The 21,751-nt window shown below is 36.9% G+C and overlaps 1 long non-coding RNA gene across 1 annotated transcript; it reads right to left on the bottom strand.

Annotated features, from left to right (window-relative positions):
- Nucleotides 1-1,254: 1,254 nt before the first annotated feature.
- LOC143224297 (uncharacterized) lies at nucleotides 1,255-17,377 on the bottom strand. Its single transcript, XR_013013321.1, has 3 exons — nucleotides 17,250-17,377; nucleotides 8,142-8,267; nucleotides 1,255-1,565 (listed from the first exon to the last, which is right to left on the bottom strand). It is a non-coding gene; the product is annotated as an uncharacterized LOC143224297 (long non-coding RNA).
- Nucleotides 17,378-21,751: the final 4,374 nt, after the last annotated feature.

The raw sequence follows: 21,751 nt of genomic DNA on the forward strand, positions 1-21,751 counted from the left end.
ATAATGTGACGGTCAATCTTACTATTCGTTGATAAAAGAGTAGCCAAAGAGTTGGCGGTGGGTGTGATGACTAGCTGCCTTCTTACACTGCTAAATTAGTAACGGCTAGCGCAGATAGCTCTCGAGTAGCTTTGTGGGAAATTCCAAAAGAAAACATCGAAACAAGAACAACAATTTAATTTAACTATCATATACCATTGCATTTTTAATTAACTATTATATGCCATTATATTTTTAAAATAAGTATTATATGCCATTAGATTCTTTTTACAAAAGAACCAACGCTATTCCTTAGATTGTTTGTACTAGAACATAGCATGTTTGCTAAAATCTTTTGTTTTTTTTTACTGAAGAAACGAGCAACAAACTTAAAAGAGAGAGATAATCTCAGGTTCCATATTTTTATACAGACGGAGTACATAACTAGAGTAGAGGACTCGAACATCGGGACCTACACTTTTGTTTCGTGAATTATTACAACAGAAAAGGCGAGAACAACCTTAAAGTTCGAAATTTCCGTCTTGCCAGTTTCTGTAGAATATTGCGAGAGAAAGTTTTTTCAATTGCTAAGGAAATGTGAGAACAGGTGGAGAGCAAATAATATTCGGACTTATTCAAGATAACGGTGTGCGGATTTCTTTTGAGGTTCGAAATCTACGAACCATGAGATTGAATCCTGTCACTAAATATGTTGGACATCTCAACCATGGAAGCATTATAATGTAACTACCAATTTTACTATTTTTTTTTATCATGAGTAGTCCAGTAATTGGCGGTGGTGGTGTGTGGTGTTAACTTATTGCATATCACTTTGAAATTAGGGATGGTTAGTGCATGAAGTCCCCTTTTAGCTTTGCACAATTTTCACTCTAGGAGCTGAATGCACACCCTCAGGCTCATTTTATTTTGCTTGTTTATTTGCTTTTGCGCAAATCTACTCCTTGGAGTGTCATGCTCTTTTCATCGTAAAGAATCAAACCCTACATTTTAGTTTTGAGGTCTACAAACTTATCGCTTACTCATCGGATAACCCTTCCAGGAATGAAGAAATCAGATGCATTACTATGGAAACTCTGGTTTAATTATTCATTGTTTCCTCCCGAGAGAATAGAGACGATAATTTAAATTTACCCAATCTCTGTGCGTGTTTTTTACTACAATCTTATTGGATTTCAGATATTTCATATTTAGGTAAAACAAAGTTTATAACTGCAGTATTAGTTTATTTGTAAAACGTTATAATTAACTGATCGAATTTGCTGACACAAGTACTTTGGTGACTCACTTGCGTGTTTGTATAACACTGATTAGGCTATTTTTATAAGTGAATTGGCACGAAACCAAATATTTGAAAGTTGCAACCACAGTGCTTCAAGAATTCCAGGGTTCATTCTTGTCTCGCAGTTCTCTTGTTTTGTTTCTTTCACAATACAACGATTTCCATAAGCCTAAAACGTCCTTCTAAACGCTGAAACTTTTTCTTATTTCCACAGTTGTTGTTGTTGTTTTATTTTCTTCTCTGTAATCCTTTGATTTCAGCCTTCTCTGGAGATTTTCTTAGTCTCCTATGAAAACAGAACGAAAAAATGAAAATAGAATAAGTCATCACAGCGAACGTAGAAACATCCTTAAGGATTTTTCTCTCTCCGTATATTTTCTTTAGTTTTATATTCTTACTCTTCGAAAATGTGCAAAAATAACAAAATGAAAATTCCACTGAAAATACAAAATCGTAAATTGGTCCCCGTTATATAGGTTATTATATTGGAACGTAACAACTAGACATGGGGTTATAATTTTTTCTCAGATACAAATAAGGAGGACTGCACACAATTTTATTTTAATTCAAAATGTGTTTTGTTTTAAAATTAAGCGCAAAACTACACAATGGGCTATCTGTGCTTTGCTCACCACGGGTATTGAGAGTCGATTGTTAAGAGTGCGAGTCCGCAGACATTCCATTGTGTCATCGGGGAGCATTTCAAAATTTAAAACTGTACCAAATGTAAATTTTATTTTATATACTTTTTATGAATTATACAAAAATAAATATATTAGTTTATTAAAAATTAACAAATAATATTAGAATACAAATTCTAATACTCCATTAAACGTAAATCTTTGAATATATATATATATATGTATGTAAACATTAATTAGGTATACATTAATAACAAATAATATTATAAAAATATTGGCCATCTTAATTTTAAAACAATTGGAAGTTTAATTTAATTAGAACTCCTGTAACAAAATGAACGTGTTTAACAGTGACTGCCCGTTACACCAAACATGCTCGCTCTTTCAACCGCGGAGGCGTTGTAAGTGACGGTCAATCCCACTATTCGTTGATAAAAGAGTAGCCCAAGAGTTGGCGGTGGGTGATGATGACTAGCTGCCTTCACTCTAGTCTTACACTGCTAAATTAGGGACGGCTAGCGCAAATAGTCCTCGTGTAGCTTGCGTGAAATTCAAAACACACCGACCCAAACAGAGACTGTTCTTAATACGAAATATCTGCATTACATCGATGTTCTTCATGAGATGTCTAAACATGATGTACTTCATTATCCACATATATATAACACACAAAATAATTAAAGAATCATTACAGTTTGTAATATTTTAGCTATAGTAACGTAAAACCACTGTTAATTTTTCACACAAATCGGGCACCTGATATCCGTAATGTAGTCTGAAGTAACAGTTTTTGTTCACACCTCAAATGAACTTTTGTAGAGGTGCTTTATATCATCACACTTCATAACTTTTCACTTCAATACAGTGTTAGTTAGTTAGTTATCACCATTAGATTCCATCAAGGAACATAGGGCCGCAATCGCTTGGGGATTCTTTAACAGGTATTTAAGTGAGTAGGTTGTTAGCCCACTGCATTGAGCCGTCCCTAATTTAGCAGTGTAAGACTAGAGGGAAGGCAGCTAGTCATCACCACCCAATGCCAACTCTTGGACTACTCTTTTACCAACGAATAGTGGGATTGACCGTCACATTATAACGCCCCCACGGCTGGGAGGGCGAGCATGTTTGGCGAGACGCGGGCGCGAACCCGCGACCTTCGGATTACGAGTCGCACGCCTTACGCGCTTGGCCATGCCAGGCCTCAATACAGTGTTGGTTATCACAAATAGCAGGATAGTCGTGCACCGAAGTTTCAAACTTAAAATTAAAAACGTTCATTTGGCCCTGAAATGACCTCAACCATTCCTTTTTCCGAAGTATATTTAAGTGCCTGGAGTCAGTTGAAAGAAAGCAATGCATCCTATATAAGCCTAATGTGACTGAAGTATATGGGGAGTGTACATTCCACTATATTTAATTAATCTCTCCTTCCTCACCTCTTCTTCAAGGAATGTGTCGAAACGGTCTTAATATGAAGTCGCTGTAATGTGCGGTATTAGTGTGAAAACAAACTATGGTAGATATTTAGTTTTATGGAACCGTATTTCACTTTCCCAACTGGGTTGTTCAGAACATGCCTCTTCTTCCTCGCGAATATGTTGAGAATTTAAGGAAATGAATGTTTTAGCATATAAATAGGTATGGTCGGTGTCTGTTACAAGATTTGGCGAATGTCCGGTGGGCGTCGAGGCTGAGTGGGTGTCCAGGGCTATTGATGGTAATGATGATGACAACGATAGCCACGAGGAAGAGAAGCCGGTGATAAGAAGAAAAGAAGCAAGTTTATAAGAAAGGAAAATATCTTCCCGGCGAAGAATCGAATCCTGGTCTACCGCGTGGATACTCATCACAATACTACCGAAGTATTAGTGGGACCTTTTTACACGATGTTGAAGTGACCACCAAACCTTATTCGTTACCTCGCCATCCTTTTATTTCTATAAAAATTGTACGGGACATGATTTGTTTGTTGAATTTCGCGCAAAGCTACACGAGGGCTATCTGCGCTAGCCGTCCCTAATGTAGCAGTATAAGACTAGAGAGAAAGCAGGTAGTCATCACCACCAACCACCAACTCTTGGGCTACTCTTTTACTAACGAATAGTGGGATTGACCGTCACATTATAACGCCCCACGGCTGAAATGGCGAGCATGTTTGGTGCGACCGCGATTCGAACCCGCGACCCTCAGATTATGAGTCGCACGCTTTAACCTTCCTGACCATGCCGGGCCGACATGATTTCATTTGTCTTTCCAAATGATTATATGTCAATTAGCTATAGCCTCACCTACTAAAATAACTTTGTCAGTTAGCTGTAACCTCATCTTTTAAAACAACTTGGTCCAGGTAGCTGTAGCTTTGTTTATTAAAACAAAATTGCCACTTAGATGTAACTTCATCTATTAAAATAACATGGCTAGTTAACTGTAAGCTCATCTGTTAAAATAACATTGATCCACATATTTTTGATACTTGTACCTCTTGGAAGAGCTACTGTAAGCGGATTGTATCTTATTGAGCATATGGAGTGCAGTCTAGCCTTAGGAAGGCTGCAACCTGACATGGTGTTTAACTGCGACTGCGAATATTTGATTCAGTCTCGAAGCAGGTACCTCACAGCTGTGGCGAGGAAGAATCAATAGATAATGATCATTTCTTGTTAGTTGTTTGCGCACAACGGTTTGCCTTGTGTACATATTAAAATATTTATTTTGTTTTGGTTACTTCTAGTAATAATTATATGAATAATCAACGATTACTACCTTCTGTTAAAACTTTCTGTTTGGTGGTTAATACCACTGACGAAATCAGATAGGTTGGTGGGTAGTTGACGAAAATTTAATTGTATTACACATTTTGAATTGTTATAACTGAAAGGTTACCAAACATTTTAGCTTAATATTAGTATATATAGATGCACGTGATAAGCAGTACTTTGAGGCCCGGCATGGCCAAGTAGTTAGAGTGCTTGACTCATAATCTGAGGGTAGCGGGTTCGAATCCCAGTCATACCAAACATGCTCGCCCTTTCAGCCGTGGATGCGTTTTAATGTAATTGTCAATCCCACTATTCGTTGGTAAAAGAGTACCCCAAAGAATTGATGGTGGGTGGTGATGACTAGGAGCCTTCCCTCTGGTATTACACTGCTAAATCAGGGATGGCTAGCGCAGACAGCCCTTTTGTAGCTTTACGCGAAGTTCAAAACAAAACAAACATTCCAACAATGACTTTTATGTCATGCTGCGTTGTAAGAGTGACAGTAAAATCTTATTATTCGGCTACAAGAGTATCCCAAGGGCTTGAGGTGAATACAATTACTAGTTGCTTTCCCAGTAGTATATCAGTTTAACGGTCATGCGCAGACAGCTTTTTGTGTAACTTTGCTCGAAACATTTAGAACATCATATGATGTTTTAAATGTAGAATGCAGAAAGGTTTGACGATGTTAAATTGTTTTACTATAAGATATTGTAAAAATATGAACTAAAAAATGACCATGTTATCACGCACTGTCACCATACTCTAAACAATTTAGATAAGACTATGGGCCAGGCAACTGTACCGCCTAATGACCACAATAGCACAACACGAACATTAGGATTGATCGGTCCACTGCTTACGGACTCAAATGGACTGGAATGATGAAGAATGATAACACAATAAAAAAAATCTGTAATTCATGATTCCATTTAGGGTGACAAGACCTCTTTTAACCCTGCAGTTCACTGCGCAAGGAACATAAATTTCTCAGTACTATACCGCAGTGCTATATTAGCTTTACTAAGTGTTCAAAACATTACACACCATTTTGATGTTATTATTGCACCAGTGATGTATAATGTGAATTCAAGAGCAGTTAGCGGCAAAGATGAATCAAATATTAGTGTTGTCTAAACGTCTGACCGTTGTTTTCTAAAACATTTAATGGCCAAGCGTGTTAAGGCGTTCGACCCGTAATCCGAGGGTCGCGGTTCGAATTCCGGTCGCATCAAACATCCTCGAAATGCTCGTCCATTTTAGCCGTGGGGACGTTATAAAGTGACGGTCAATCCCACTATTCGTTGGTAAAAGAGTAGCCCAAGAGTTGGCGGTGGGTAGTGATGACTAGCTGCTTTCCCTCTAGTCTTACACTACTAAATTAGGGACGTTTAGCACAGATAGCCCTCGTGTAGCTTTGCGCGAAATTCAAAAACAAACAAAACATTTATCTTCCTACTTATGAGTAAGTTCCAAGTAACTAATAAGAGGAATACACCCCAACACCACGCGTCCCTCGTCCGGTATTCTTCTAGTAGCAACTTTGCTTTACTCTTGCTATTATCGTAGTTAGCATCACAGAACGTAACGCCATTAAATAAAGTTCTGCCAGTATTAAAACATCAATTGATGCAACGTTAACGGTTGTGTAGTGACATATTATTTTAAATTCCGTCTGCAGGTGTTTATACTTTTTTAATAAATAATCCATGAGTATTTAATACACGAGTTCTTAGAGATAAAAATGAATAAGGTACAATAAACGTGAGTAAAGTATGAATGGCTAACAATGCCTTTAAGAATTCACTTTTAATTTGCACTTATCGTAAGTAGTCCCTGAGAAAGTATAAGTTATTCATGCGTAACTTACAATAATCATTGAAAATTATTACTTATCGTGTACAGTTATCAAAGTATTTATTAGACCTGTAGAGTATATTGCCTAATAAATAAATATGTTTAGTCAGGCTGTTATTTATAATAGAGGTCCACGAAAGATGGTCAAATCAATGAGGTACTTATTTACAATATATTAACGTGTTTGGTTAAATGTTTCGTCAATAAGATGTTTATGACAAATCAACATATTTTAAGTGTAGCAGTGAACAACTTCTACTGAATCAACACTTTTACTTTGTTATCACGTCATTAAGGTCCTCAGGACAACTTTACAAGTTTGGTAAGATGTTACATTAGTGTAGCACTCCTGAGAAATTAATGTGTGTGGTCAGGTGTAGGACACTCCTGTTCGTTACAAGTACCAGTACTCTTCAGTTACTTGTACTGGTCTTGAGAAACTTACAAGTTACTTTTAAATAACTCAAAGAGCAGCTCACAATACTCTTGATAAGTGATGAGGAACAAAGAACTTCATTACTTGTGAGTATATCACAAGTAACCCATCGAACAGAAGTACAACTAGATCATATATGTTCACACATATCAAAAATGTATATCACAAAATTTTTGCAACTATTTATCAGCAACGTGTGTTAAAATAACAGTCATTTATAAGTGTCTGTGGACAACAGAGGCAATCAGTTGACTTCAGAGACATCTAACATTTTTATCTTAGTTTTTTTCCTGTATGAATGTTCTGTGATTGTTTACAAAATAATAAAATGCTTACAAGTTATTGTTTCTCAAATATTTCAAACGCAAACAAAAGGTCTATAATACGTGTCACGTGACGCTGACGTGATAAAAGCAAACCTGAATGAACTAAGTGCCATCTCTGAGCTAATCGAATCAAGGCAAACCTGGCTTTCCTTTAATGTTCAATACAGACAAGACAATGAGAATAAACAGTTGGATAGTTATGACATTGTTTTCTGTTCATGAGCGTATTCGAGTTAAATAAGGCAGGTTAGAAGTTCCAACGGTTGTCCGTATAATTAACAACTAGAACCAGTTTAAACCAGATTATCAAATGCGTCTAGTCCAGACAAGTTAAACGGAATGTTAGAATTAAGTCATTCTATTCAGACTTCTCTTATGCACATAGACGTATTTAATAAAGATAAATCAGACACTAGCTGGAACAATCAGTCTTCGCACTCGAAGTTTGGAGCTGTATATTAAGTTTTCCCGACTTCAAATCAGAGCTTATAAATTATAATGACATAAAATTTTAATTAATACATAAGATAAAAATTAAAACGGCATAAGATTATATTATTATTTTTAATTCATTGTATTAAGAAATAAAAACTAACGTAAAAAACTAAAAAACACAATAAACTGCAAACAGATGTAGTTTACGAACGAGTTTTCATCCTTATTGTTTCTTATTTCACTTTTTCAAGTAGATGACAAGCAGAACTTCATTGTTAAGTATTCTTCACAAAGTAACGACATAGTCTAGCTTTTACCTACCTCAAAAAGTAAAGTCAAAACACTCTATAAGAAACTCCAGTGTACAGTTTCTACGTTCCATAGAAACCCAATAATATATAGTCTTACCTGAGCTTTATACTCGCCGTCCGAAATGTCGTCTAGAATCAGTCAGGATCAGTCATTAAAAACCCAAACTCTAGTACTGATAGATGATTGGAATTTTTTTCAAATTTCTGGCAAGTGAGTAGATAACTAGTAAAGAAATAACAAGTTAATTTAGTCAATGTTATACGTCGGGTTACCATTTTTTCAGCTTATTTTACTATGCGTTGTACAGTTGTTGTAATTAAAGATATATTTGAATCTATCATTAGAATCATTATGTGTAGTTAAATGACTCGACCGAACCAGGCAAGAACCTAAAAATATTTAAACGATAACTTCAACAATTCGATGTTTCTAGATATTTTCAGACATTGTTCATGTTTCTGTAGACATGGTTGACTGTAACTCTAACCCTTACCGTTTACATGTGATTGTTAGGTAGATTAAAACAACAATAAAAAAAGACATCCTCAGCAAGAATCACTAAAGGCTCAATTTTCCCGTTTCTAACAATGGCTGGTAACCTTTGTTTCCATTTCCCCGTTTCTAACAATGGCTGGTAACCTTTGTTTCCATTTCTCCGTTTTTAACAATGGCTGTTAACCTTTGTTTCCATTTCCCCGTTTCTAACAATTGCTGTTAACCCTTGTTTCCATTTCCCCGTTTCTAACAACGGCTTGTAACCCTTGTTTCCCTCGTCCGTTATCCCGAAGTCAGAAATAGTTCTTAGCTTGTACCATTCCCGTAATTATCATTGGAGGACTTAATGACTGCGAACAGACAAGAGATAAGCAAATATTACATTTCAAATACCACCTAATGAGAACCAAGCACCAAACAACACACTAAACACCAACTTGTACGCGTTTAGCTTTTTAGGTCAGATGTGCTTTTAAAGTACATATATAATATAAACAGTGTATTGTGGACTGTTAGGTTCGTAAAATACTCTTCGTAATAAACCAGAATGTTTAGTCATCTGTTATGTGTACAGGCACTCTATGTGATATATCACTGTATAGTGAACTGTTAGGTTCGTAAAATACTCTTCGTGTTAAACTAGAATATTTAGTCATCTGTTAAGCCCATAGAATGTTCCTTCTAATAAATCCGTGTTTAGTCAACTGTTATGTCTAGAGAAGACATCTGATGATTATGTTTATTCATCTGGTCCCATAAGCGCAGAATAAACTTTCGAATGAAACAAATTATCTGGTTATTTAAGTACAATACGGTAAAGTATGTTTTCTCGTATAGAATTCATTTTGTGGGTTGTTTATAATGTTTTTGTTTGATCAATAAAATTTTTCAAGGGTCACATCTGTATATTTTATTTATGGAGAACCAGTGAGCCTAAACAGGTATCATTTGTCTACGTGGAGGTACTTTAAACGGAGTAGTGTTTTTGGGAGGGAGTGGTGAATTTTCTACTCGCACATCTGTAAGATCCGACCAATTGTTTCTTTTGGTGACGTATCACATTCATTGGTTTCGCCTTTTGGTAAATCAAAGTATTTGTTGTAAATCAGACCTGTAAGGTATTGTGCCTAATAAATCGATGTGTTTAATTAGGTTATTCTTTATAATAGGGGACCATGAAAGACACTACCTAAACGCTAAATCAGTAAGGTACTTGATGAAACTTTGTGAAATGGACGGTAACTTCAAGATGAAAGGCGGAAGACTTTCGAAACGTCGTCCTCTACACTTGTGTCTCCACAACAGGCAGTTACCGTCCATTCTACAAAGTTTCATCATGAATTCTCTCTAAACAGTCTATCAAAGAACAGTAAAGTACTTATTTACACTATATCAAAGTGTTAAATGTTTCGTCAATAGGACATTCGTGATAAATCAACATATTTGGTTTGTTTTCACATGAATAAGGTCCTCATAACAACATTACATGTTTGGTAAGATGTCACATGAGTAGGATACTTCTGAGAAATTAATGTGTGTAGTCAGGTGTTATACCAGTGTGGTACTCCTGAGAAATCTCGTTTGGTAATGTGTTACATTAACAAGACATTCCTAAGAAATCATTGTGTGTGGTTTGGTCTAAATTTCGTGCAAAGCTACTCATGGGCTATCTGTTCTAATTTAACAATGTTAGCCTAGATTAAATGCAGCTAGTTCACACCAAGCCCGCCAACCATTACTTGGGCTGCTCTTGTGTCAACAGATAATGGGATTTACATTCACAACAGCTAAAAGAGCAGGCATGTTCATTGACAGAGATTTGAACCTGTGACCCATAAATTGCGAGTGGAGCGCCCTAACTAACCACCAGGCGTTATCATATGTGTGGTCATATGTTACAGCAGTGAGGTATTCCTAATAAATCATTATTTTTGATCAGGTGTTACACCAGTAGGGTATTTCTGAGAAGTCAACATTTGGTTAGACATCAAATCAATCCGAAAGTCCTAATAAACGAGTGTGTTTGGTTAAATGTTAAATCCATATGCCACCTGATTGTGTTTAGTTAGACGTCATATCCGTATAATACTCTTATCTGTGAATCGTTGTGGTTTACTTGACATATCTTCTGTATTAGACGTCATACCCGTATGATAATCTTCATTGTGGTTTGCTAGATGCAACACTTATGGAACACTCGTAATGTGGTGTTGTATTCTTAGACTGCTTCGTAGTAATCAATATTTTCTATTTCCCGTTATGTGTGTGTTACGTATATAATAAATAAATCTGTTATTCTTCATACGAACTCAAGCACACAATATCGTGGATTACCGTAAGAGAACCACATCTTTACTCAAATATCACCTTTTTTCTTCTGTTTTTATAAACTAAACATTCGTGGTAATCCAACATCAAACGTTAAGGCGGTATGATAACAAGCCGTTTGTTATAATTTGTTAGTAATTCTTCATCACACGTCTACTATAATTCGTACTTTTGAGGAGATCACACCATAAATCAAATCATCTTCTCCAGTTTGTTTGTTTATTTGTTTCGTGAATTTCACGCAAAACACCACTAGAGCCACCTGCGCTAGCTGTCCATAATTTAGCAGTGAAAGACTAGAGAAAAGGCAGCTAATCTTAACTATCCACCGACAACTCTTGGACTACTCTTTTAGCAACGAATAGTGGGATTGACTGTAACATTATAACACTCTCACGGCTGACAGGACGAACATGTTTGGTGTGACGGGAATTCGAACCCGCGACACTCAGATTACGAGTCGAGCGCCCTAACCATCTGGCCATGCTGAGTCCTCATCTTAACCAGTAGAAACTCCATCGGTCCGGACAATCATTTGTAATATAAAAGTATACGTTAATTCAATTTCAACCACATGTATTTATCGAAAACGGATAAATCATAAATAGGAAACTCCTTTGAAAACAAGCGTTATTGGATTGTTTACGTCTGAATTCAGTCACGGTTATTTCATTAGTATATATAAAAGGATATTACACAAGGCTTAGATCATGTTACATGTATATAGCGATACAATAAGCAAATAGACTGAAGGTGACACAAGCTATTTTTTCGCCATTTTCTGGATCGTTTGATAAACTATTTAAAAAAATTGACACTTATTAACACTGAAAGGTTTTGTAATGCTATATTAGCATCGTGTAGTTTCTGTATGTATTTTGATAAAACCACCCCCTCTAAAAACAAAAGCCGATGTTAAGAAAAAATTATCAAAATAAACCCACTCTGCTTTTTGAATAAAATTAGGCCTAATAATTTATATGCTAATTTACATTCGTTTTCTTGATGGTCGATATAGTTCAGTGTCTTTGGTTGATTTAAGAAGGAAAAACAGAGAACAAAAGAAAGAAAAACAAAAATTAAAACAAAATGATGAAACACAGTTAAAGATAGGGAGGTTAGAAACACAAAATAACTAAAAAAATTCTATTGTAATGACAAAAATCTACAAAAAAAAGCTATCTTTGTTTCTACAACTGCTAAACTAATGGATATTTTAAAACATAATTGGACTTAGCCTAATCTACATATTTTGTTGTGAAATTTTTGAGCGGCTGTCAAGCAAACTAAACAGTTTTACATTCAATATTCTGTACAAGAAAATTACAGTCGTTCTGTTCCTAAATGTTTCGAACAAATGTAACCAGAACGAGGAAAGGTTTTGAATCATAACCTGGAAAGAATGGCTTTCTTTGCACAGAATTATTATTAGCGTTGTCACAGTCAAATTATGTTAAACTGGACGGATAAAAGATTGAATTGAACTTCGAACATCTTTGAAACGGATGTTTCTCTGTGCGTACAATAAATCTTTGTCAAAACTTGCGTGTTTGGTATTCAGCTTTGAGGAGAATTGTACGTCGTTCTGTGACACGAGTTAAATTTACATATTTATTCTACTTACCAAATTTATTCCTCGTCTCTAGCCTGCTAATTAATAACAATCTGTTTAAAGTAACGAATAATTTATACTGGAACATTTCCTACTTAAAGACTAAATACCACGAAACTGTTAATCTCGTCTTCTATCCGATACTTAAACTTTATTAACTTATACTTGCAATGCATTGAATTTTTGGCACTCATTGAAAGTAGACATTAGTGTTTACGTTCAAGAGAGACCAGAGAGGAGGTTTATATGTCGGGAGGTTAAAACTTGTAATGAGGTTGTGCAGGCAAAAGGTTACCCATCTATCAAGACAAACAACATTAATTTGGCCACGTGATTAGGGTGCTTGGCTCGCAATATAAGGGTCGCTGGTTCGAATCTCCATCACACCAAACGTGCTCGCCTTTTCAGCCGTGTGGACATTATAATGTGGCGGTCAATCCCACTATTCGTTGGTAAAAGAGTAGCTCAAGAGTTGGCAGTGGGTGGTGATGACTAGCTGCCTTCTCTCTAGTCTTACACTGCTAAATTAGGGACGGCTAGCGCAGATAGTCCTCGTGTAGCTTTGCGCGAAATTCAAAACAAACAAAAACAAAACAATTATAATGATAATCAAATATTAGAAAATTAACAGAAATTCATATCTTTAAAAACTAAATAACATATAGTGTTAATAACAAATAAATAACAAATAAACTAAATAGTGATTTAGGCCTAGGTTGCCTTTTGTTTAATTAGTCCTACCTAGATATATTGGTTTGTTTGTTTTTTAATTTGGCGCAAAGCTACATGAGGGCTACCTGCGTTAGCCGTCTCTAATTTTGTAGTATAAGACTGGAGGGAAGACAGCTAATCATCACCAACTACCGCCAAGATATACTGGAACTTCATAATTAGGTAAATTGTGATTTTTCTGTAATGTCAAAGGTACCGCATCTAAAAATGACAATGAATTTTGCCGAATGATACATCTATAAATAATTTAAATTTACAAGATCAAACACATTATTTTATTATTATTAATTACGTTTCTTCGTTCTAAGGCACAGGTAGTTAGGGCGCTTGACTCGCAATCTGAAGGTCACAGGTTCGAGTCCCCGTCACACTAAAACGTGCTCGACCTTTCAACCGTGAGATGTTATAATTTTTCAGGCAATGCCATTACTCGTTGGTAAAAGAGTAGTCTACGAGTTGAGGGTGGATAGTGATGATTAGCTGCCTTCCCTCTAATCACTGCTAAATTAGGGACGATCAGCGCACATAGCCCTCGTGCAGCTTTACGCGAAATGAAAAACAAACAAACAAGACACAGGTTAGCTCTGCGGTAGAACACTGAAGTTCAGAGTTGATGTGCCAGGTTTGAATCTGCGCAATACTTACCACCAGCAATTTGAAGCGGGGATGCGTTATAGGAGTGAGAGTCAATCTCTTAGCGTGGACGATGTTTGGTGGTGGCGCTGACAGACGTCATCTCTTTAGTCAATAGCTCAAACTTAGGACAGTGAGTAACAACCTTGCCCCAGCATGGCCAGGTGTTTAGGGCACTCGACTCGTAATCTGAGGGCCGTGGGTTCGAATCCCCCTATCGCACCAAACATGCTCGCGCTCTCAACCGTGAGGGCATTGTAAAGTGACGGTCAATCCCACTATTCATTGGTAAAAGAGTAGCCCAAGAGTTGGCGGTGGGTGGTGATGACTAGCTCCCTTACCTCTAGTCTTACACTGGTATATTAGGGACCGCTAGCCCAGACAGCCCCGTGTCGCTTTGTGTGAAATTAAAAGCAAACCAAACCTGAGAACTTCAGTAGCTCTGCTAGGAGTACAATATACTTGTTCATAGTGGGATTTAAGAATCTTTCCTTTTTGAATTTTAATTAATTATAAACGGTGTATTGTAATGTTTAATTATGTCTTGAAAAAATTTGAACACTACATTTTAATGCTACGTTAAAGAGTTTGATAAAATGTGAATAGCGTAATGTAATGTAACTTTACAGTAAGCAGAATATTGTAATGCTTTGTTTTAAGTTGGTAAAATATAAATAGTATACAGTAATGCCTCATTAGAATTTAGTAAAATATTAAAGTTATATTACGCCTTTGTAAAATATTAAAGTAAAGAGCTATGTTACATTACATCTTTGTAAAATATGAAAAGTTCGTTGGACCGTTTTATCAAAGCTCTTTAAAGCTTAGTGAAATGTAAACAGCACATTGTAATGGTTCATTATAGCTTTGGTACAATATGAACCAACATTCCGTAATGCTTTAGTAAAGTATAAACAGCACATTGTAATGGTTCATTATAGCTTTGGTAAAATATAAACAGCACATTGTAATGGTTCATTATAGCTTTGGTAAAATATAAACAACACATTGTAATGCTTCATTATGGCCTTGGTGAAATATAAACAGGGCGTCCTAGTACTGGTTTACTCGATCTATCTGTCAGTAGAGGGACCGGGTGTCACCTAGTAGTTAGCGTCGCGAACTGCATGTTGAATATTCCAAGCTGAAAGATGGAAGTTAATCCCGTTATGTGGTGAAGAATAGTGCATTCCTTCTAATTAACAGTTCAAAATTAAGTTTCCGACCTGGTTTAGCTCCTGTGAGGACGCTAGTGTCGTTTAAGTTTAAAATACATGTGGTAAATAAAAATTGACTGGCCTGCAGCCTTGTCTGCTAACAAACTCTTTATTAAACTTCAAAGTAATGTCTTATTACAGCCAGAACGTTTATTTAAATATATATGTGAATCTGAGTAAATAATTGCAAAAGTTATGTATATATATACATATATATCCACTACATGGCCAAAAGTATGCGCATACCCGACCATCACACCTATATGTGTTTCTTGAACATCTCCTTCCCAAACCATGGGCATTAATATGGAGTTGTTCCCCCCTTTACTGCTATAACAGTCTCCACTCTTCTGAGAAGGCTTTTTATTAGATTTTGAAATATGGCTGCGGGGATTCGCCCCTATTCAACCACAAGAGTCATTAGTGAGGTCGGACACTGATGTCGAGCGAGATGGCCTGGCTCACAGTCGGCGTTCTAATTTATCCTGAAGGTGATCGATGCGGTTGAGGTCAGAGCTTTGTGCAGGCCAGTCTGGTTTTGTCCCACACCAACCTTGGCAAACCATGTCTTTATGGGCCTCGCTTTTTGCCTGGGGGCATTGTCATGCTGAAACAAAAAACGGCCTTCCCCAAACTATTGCCACCAAGTTGAAAGCACACAATTTTTTAGAATGTCATTGTAAGCTGTAGCATTAAAATTTCCCTTCAATGGAACTAAAGAACCTAGCTAAACCATGAAAAACAGCCCCAGACCATTATTCCTCCTCTACAAAACTTTACAGTTGGTACTATGCATTCAGGCAGGTAGTGTTCTCCTGGTATCCGCCAAACCCAGACTCGTCCGTCAGACTGCCAAATAGTGAAGCGTGATTCATCACTCCAGAGAACGCGTTTATACTGCTCCAGAGTCCAACGGCAGTGTGCTTTGCACCTCTACAGCTGACGCTTGGCATTGCACATGGTGATCTTAGGTTTGTGTGCGGCTGCTCGGCCATGGAAATCCATTTCATGAAGCTCCCGACGAACAGTTCTTGTACTGACGTTGCTTCCAGAGGCAGTTTGGAACTCGGTAGTGAGTGTTGCAATTGTGGACAGACGATTTTTACGCGCTTCAGCGCTCGGTGGTCCCGTTCTGTAAGCTTGTGTGGCCTACTGCTTCGTGGCTGAGCTGTTGTTGCTCCTAGACGTTACCACTTCACAATAACAGCACATACAGTTGACCGAGGTAACTCTAGCAGGGCAGAAATTTAACGAACTGGCTTGTTGTAAATGTTGCATCCTATGACAGTGTCACGTTGAAAGTCACTGAGCTTTTCAGTACGGCCCATTGTACTGCCAGCGTTTGTCTATGGAGATTGCATGGCTGTATGCTTGATTTTATGAAACTGTTAGCAATGGGTGTGGCTGAAGTAGCCGACCCACTAATTAGAAGGGGTGTCCACGTATTTTTGGCCATGTAGTGTATATATGTCGCCAATAAAGTCACCAATTTCATAATTAATATTTCTTTGACTTAGTTTATTTAATTGTTTGATTTTGAATTTCGCGCAAAGCTATACGAGGTCTGTCTGCGCTTGCTGTCCCTAATTTAGCAGTGTAAGACTAGAAAGAAGGCAGCTAGTCATCACCACCCACCGCCAACTTTTGGGTTACTATTTTACCAACGAATAATAGGATTGAACGTAACATTATAAAGCCCCCACAGTTGAAAAGACGAGCATATTCGGTGTGACGGGGATTCGAACCCGCGATCATCGGATTACGAGTCGAGCACCTTAACCAACTGGTCATGCTGAACTCTTATTGATAGTCATGTTGTTGTTTTCCACGTGTGAGGAAGAGTTGTGAACGGTAGTGATATTTTAAGAATACACACCAATATTGGGGAGCTATTTTTTCTCTAGTCATGGCTGCCGTAGACACTTAATTGTGGGTGTGATTTTTACTTACTTTTTTACTCAATTAAGGTGATTTAGGTCAATCATGGAGCTGACTGTTGTGTGTGTATTTATTGTATGTTAATATGTACTTGTGTAATTTATGTGAAAAATTCCAAAGAAATTCAGACAAAGAAATACCGTAAAACAAAAAAGGACCAAGTGAAAATTTAAGCACTCTAACCATCGTGCGAATAAAATAAAATCGTAATAAGCAACAAATCCATACGTCCGTAATATAGAAACTAACCTTATTGTTCCATAGTTTCAGTGATAACTCTGCCACCTTCATTGTTCCAGTTTCGTATCGTGAAATACACCTGGAAACAAGTGATAAATTACCAGTCTGGCGGCGGAAACATCAAATTAAAGTCATAATTAAACACGAAAAAGAAGAAATATTCGGAGAACCGAAATACAAAGGTATCATCAGCCACAAATATCCTTGCTAAATACGCCGTACTTTTCTGGCACTGAGACACACTCAGCAAATAAATCGATACAACCTTGTCTCACGTCATGTTAAGAACGAAACTACGTTGTCACGCAAATGTTGTATCGTCTATTAACATTCGAGAGGGATAACAAAATCGTTGTACTTATAAAAACAATACTGTTTGTTGTTTTTACTCCTCGTAGTTGTTAAAATTGAGTTAAAATTAACACTGGGCTTCCTGGTCGTAGTTATAATAGAGTGGTCGCATGAGTGGAAAAGAAATGTTAATCTGGGATCCAATTTGTTTATTGGATTTCGCACAAAGTTGCTCGAGGGCTACCTGCTCTAGCCATCCATGATTTGAAAGTGACAGGTTACAAGTCAAGCAGAATAGTCAGTAATACGCACTCCTAGGTCACCTTCACTTTTATAATGCACCCTCTGTAACAGTATTCGATGTACATCGCGGTAACAGAGCGCGAACCACATAACATCAGATTCACAGTAAGTCACGCTTGCCAGTGGTACAATGTAGGACACAAGTACGAGCGGTGGGGGACTTCTCCATGATTTCTTCCAACTCAAACGGAGAACCATATATATGACCCCCCGTGTACCTGATTTGTGTTAAACGATAAGGTTAGGTCATAACTGGAACATACTGCTTAGTCTTCAGAGGATCTGATACATCTGTTAGAGAAAGTCACTGGATAATCGTTTTATATGGCAGTAGACACACTTTGCCTCTCAGAAAGCTAAATCTTTGATCCATACCAGTAACAAGAGCGTAAGAAAACGGCAACATATAACATTAGTCGAGTGAATCTCGCACATGTAAGAACGTTCTTCAGTTAACTGATAATCCTTGAGTACAAACCTCAGTTGACTGATCATCCTTGAATGCAAACCTCAGTTAACTGATCATCCTTGAGTACAAACCTCAGTTAACTGATCACCCTTAAGTACACACCTCAGTTACCTGATCATCCTTGAATGCAAACCTCAGTTAACTGATCATCCTTGAGTACAAACCTCAGTTAACTGATCACCCTTAAGTACACACCTCAGTTACCTGATCATCCTTGAGTACAAACCTCAGTTGACTGATCATCCTTGAGTACAAACTTCAGTTAACTGATCACCCTTTAGTACAAACCTCAGTTAACTGATCATCCTTAAGTACAAACCTCAGTTAACTGATCATCCTTCAATACTAACCTTAGTTTACTGATCATCCTTAAGTACAAACCTCAGTTAACTGATCATCCTTCAACACAAACCTTAGTTTACTGATCATCCTTAAGTACAATCCTTAGTTTACTGATCATCCTTAAGTACAATCCTCAGTTAACTGATCATCCTTCAATACAAACCTTAGTTTACTGATCATCCTTAAGTACAAACCTCAGTTAACTGATCATCCTTCAATACAAACCTTAGTTTACTGATCATCCTTAAATACAAACCTTAGTTTACTGATCATCCTTAAGTACAATCCTTAGTTTACTGATCATCCTTAAGTACAATCCTTAGTTTACTGATCATCCTTAAGTACAAACCTCAGTTAACTGATCATCCTTCAATACAAACCTTAGTTTACTGATCATCCTTAAATACAAACCTCAGTTAACTGATCATCCTTCAATACAAACCTTAGTTTACTGATCATCCTTAAGTACATGTATATTAGGCTAACATTGATTCTGTGAATTCCTTTCAAGGTTTTATTCAGTTTCGCATAAAACTAAACAACGTGTTTAATTGTTGTGTTTTACCAGAACTAAATCATATCATATTATAAACAGTTTAAAATGTTCAGCTCTATTATCTGTAGTCCCCCGCTAGTACAGCAGTAAGTTAACAGACTTACTTGTTAACGTAATCGGTTGTATCTGTTTATCATGTTGAATAATAACGCATCTTGTTTATATAGGTTTAAAAACTGGGAATTTGATAGTAATGAAAAGTATTTCTTGTTACATTAAAATACGAGTGTTTTTTTTAATCCAACTGTATAATATAACTTAAAACAGTTGAATTTGTAGAACAGTTATATTGTATCTTCCATGTATTATTTATTACCAATAGTAAAAATAGCTATATCTTGAATCATATTTAAAATAGCGGCTCATAGAACGGCTACGACTCTTTTTTTTTTGTTTGTTTCAAGTACAAACTTTTAGCTCACAGCTCCGTCGGCCCGCCATGGTCAGGTGGTTAAGGCATTTGACTCGTAATTGTTGGCGGAGGGTGGTGATGACTAGCTGCCTTCCCTCTAGTCTTACACTGCTAAATTAGGGACGGCTAGCGCAGATAGTCCTCGCGTGGCTTTGCGCGAAATTCAAAACAAAAACAAACACGCCTTTGTCATCTCTTGACCGATTTGAGATCTAATTACAGGTCTCTACTCTTTATTCATGTAGCTGTTGATGCCAAAGATATGATATATTAATTTACTCTAATCCAGCTTCAAACACTTTTAATATGAGGGTAAGCTGGCAGAGATCCTGATAAGTAATAAAATCAAACCTGGTATACGCTAGTCCTCCCGAAAAAGTACTTAATAAAACGGGGGGACGTCTCATAGGTTAATTTACTTTAATCATGTTTAAAAGAATTTCAAATGCTGCGGCTATTTAGGATTACCTTTTCCTTCACAAGTTCGTTAAAGCTGTTTTTATTTAGTTCTGTACTCTTTAGTCTGTTTGCATCAGATGCTTAGTTCCTTACTAACCATTGCAAAGTAATTTCATAATTTAAGCCGGTAACATTTATATAATTATTTGTGACAGTTCTTTCGATTTATAATTTAATTCAGTAACATTTATATAACTATTTGTAATCACCGCTTATTAGCCATTATGAACTCGTTTAATGGTTTTATATTAATTGCTTTGTCTTTCCAACAAATTAATGGACCTCACTAGGACTTCTATATAGACAGCAGCAAATCAACCACTATAACGTAGGGTTTATTTGTTTGTTCGTAAGCGCAAAGCTACACAGTGAACTACATATACTCTGCCCATCGCAAATATCGAAACTCGATTTTCAGTGTGAAACGCCCTCAGACTTGCTGTCGAGTCGAGGAACGAAGCATAAGGTAAAATCTAGTTAGTAATTACTGTCTAGTTACAAAATAAAATGGCGCAAACTTATAATTAGACTGGTGATCGTATAGACTAGTTGCCATGACAACGGTTTAAAATGCTCTATTAATTTATTAAACAATCTTTGGTGACGTCACGATTGTCTGAATGTCCGTGTTTATATTTTAAGTTTTATTCTAATTAATTGTTGAAGTCCTTTTAAAACTGATATTTTCATTATATAATTTTGTTTTCTATATCATTTACATTGGGCTCACAGATGAAGTTTCAAAGTTTCCCAATTGGCCTCTGTCATGATGGCTGCCATCTTGACTTTTAAGACTTAGCTGTTGACGTACGCACGCATTATCTGATGACGACAGCACATATAGTCCAAATTTACTCAAGCGGTTGCATATTATTAACATTAACATTATCAGAGATTAAGAAAACAGAACCAGTTTTTTTCACAACGCGACAGTATCATCACATTAAAGTAACATGACAGTCAGTTCCTGTCTAGTGAGAACGGCATTATCAAAGATTACTATTCTACGACAGTAACATAAGTTATCAAGAGGAAGAGAATACATCTTTCACTGTTTGTTTGTTTTTTGTTTGAATTTCGCGCAAAGCTACACGAAAGCTATCTGCACTAGCCGTCCGTAATTAAGCAGTGTAAGACTAGTCATCACCACCCACCGCCAACTCTTAGGCTACTCTTTTACCAAAGAATAGTGGGAATGACCGTCACATATAACGACCCCACGGCTGAAAGGGCGAGCATGTTTGGTGTGACGGGGACTCGAACCCGCAACCCTCGGAGTTCCTTAACCACTTGGCCATGCCGGGTCATCTTTCACTGTAAACATTGCAGTGGCCAGGATTAACCGCGAAGAAAATTAGACAAGCTTGTGAATTACAACAGACATCAGGTTTTGTTCGAATAAACCGAATCCTTCCACATCTGGCAATATTAGAGGTTCTTCAATCGTACCAAGTAAAAGTCACGTTTTTCAGGTTAGCATAAGAAAGCACACTTCAATTGTGCTTAAGGTAAAAAATGGAGGGCAGGGAGGGGGCATTAAATGACTGGAAGCATGTGCAATAGAGTGTTTGTGCTTACGATAAAGCCAGTTCTTGTACATGATGCAATGCTGTGGGTGATGTTTGGGGTAAATCATTTAACTCTCTTAGAAATGCAAATCTTCGCTAGACGATTTTGTC

The sequence above is a fragment of the Tachypleus tridentatus genome, chromosome 8, assembly GCF_004210375.1.
Source record: "Tachypleus tridentatus isolate NWPU-2018 chromosome 8, ASM421037v1, whole genome shotgun sequence".
Lineage (NCBI taxonomy): Eukaryota > Metazoa > Arthropoda > Merostomata > Xiphosura > Limulidae > Tachypleus > Tachypleus tridentatus.